Below are 2,036 nucleotides of genomic sequence, written 5' to 3' on the forward strand. Positions count from 1 at the left end.
ATCGGTAGGACGAGCACAAAGTCCAAACGCATAAAATATCAGCACCCAGTGGGTACCAGTAAGCTGTCCAGCGGCGCAGCCGCATTTGGAGCGGGTTTCACCCGTTGACACGTCTCACACGTGCGCACATAGGTGCTCGCCCATTTGTACAACTTAAGCCACCAATAGTGGTGACCCACAGAGTTGAACGTTCTCTCACGAATGATAGAACCACTTAGTGGCGTATCGTGAGCCTCTTAGAGGATGCGAAATTTCAAATCCTCGTCATGGGGAACCACAATATGTGGTGTATCCGTTGAATCGGTTCTATAACATAGCAAATCGTTATTCAGCGAATATCGGAACAATCGTGCATGCAATCTTGATGACAATTTCTTGCCCGAGTCTCCAAACTCCTTGCTCCCTAAAGCCCGTAACAACGCTACACACATCTCATCACCCGCATACGCCGTGTGGATCAATTCCGTCACATACGACGTTACAGTTGTAACATGAGCAAGCTCATAGTCTGGTCTGCGTCACAACGCATCAGCCAAAGCATTCTGCTTTCCTGGCTTATACTTCACCCCGAAGTTATATTCCACAAAGAAGGAGAGCCATCTATCCATCCTCTGCGAGAGGTGGAACGACTGAGTCGCAGTGCGTTGTGACGCATGATCTGTGTAGATCACAAACGGCTTGAAGCAGAGCAGGTGGACCCTGAACTTGACAAGTGCCTTCTTCATCGCAAGTAGCTCCTTGTCATGAACTGGGTAGTTCTTCTCTGCAGCTTGGAGCTGGCGAAAATTGAACGCGATCACCCGATCTCACCCCTCGGCGTCTGCTTGCAGCAGTGCACAGCGGATGGCAAAGTCCGAAGCATCACAGACGACGCTGAAAAGACGATCGGGTTCTGGCAGCGCCAGTATCGGTGCATGCAGGAGGCTGCCTTTGACCCCGTCAGAAGCCTCCTGGTGTTAGGTGTTCCAACACCATTCCACTTCCATTTTAAAGAAATTGGATAATGGCCGGACCATTTCTGCGTAATTTACGCTATACTTGTGCAAGTGGTTGGCGAGACCAAGCCACTTACGCAAGTCCTTCTGGTTCTTTGGAGCCGGCCAGTCTTCAGTGGCCTTGACCTAAGCGGGATCCGCTCGAAGACCACGCTTCCCAATGAAGCACCCTTATAAGGGAATTTCTTCTGTGCCAAAGATGCACTTGTCTGCATTGGCGTACAATTTGTTCGTGCGAATGCACTTGAGCACCGCTCTTAAATGGACGACGTGATTCTCCTCATCTGTCCTCCCGTGATCCGCACGACTATGAACGAAAATGTCGTCATTTTATGTCTATGCATACGCCCTGTAGGGCCTGAACAACTGCGTCACAAGACGATTAAAATTGCTGGTGCATTTGACAGTCCTTGGGGCATCACCAGCCACTCCCAGAGCGTGCCGCTCGGAGTGCTCACCGCTGTTAGCGGAATATCACTCGCTCTCATGCGCAATTGGTAATACCCATCGACCAAGTCGAGTGCACTGTAATTCGTACTTCCCACCATGTTGTTCTGAAGAACATCCTTTCTAGGCATCGGCGTCTGTGCCGGAATATTGGCAGCGTCGAGCTTATTGTAAGCATTAACGATACGCCACTTGCCGTTCGGCTTCCAAACACAAACCGTGGGTGTCGAATGGGAAGACTTGCTCTCACGTACCAGCCCTGCGTCGTGCTTCGCACAGAAAAGGCGTCAATGACGCTGAGCTGCTCCTTGGGCAGGGGCCATTAGCATGTTACGCAGTATTTGGTTCCCGGAACCAGGTCGATCTCATGACGCACACCTCGGTTTGGAGGTAGGACCGAAGGCGGGTCTTTGGAGACGACCTCTTGAAATTCCTTACCAAAGGATAGTACCGATCCAAGGGGTTCCGTAGGATTGACGATCCATTTCGTGCGTTCAGCACTCTCTTGGTGTCCTCCAAGACAGCTTTATCCAGAGGCGATGACGAGTTTATCTCCTCGTCCGGTCGTACAATGACCACTTCGACCAAATCGCC

The sequence above is a fragment of the Plasmopara halstedii genome (genome assembly GCF_900000015.1).
Source record: "Plasmopara halstedii genome assembly, contig: Scaffold_2956, whole genome shotgun sequence".
Lineage (NCBI taxonomy): Eukaryota > Oomycota > Peronosporomycetes > Peronosporales > Peronosporaceae > Plasmopara > Plasmopara halstedii.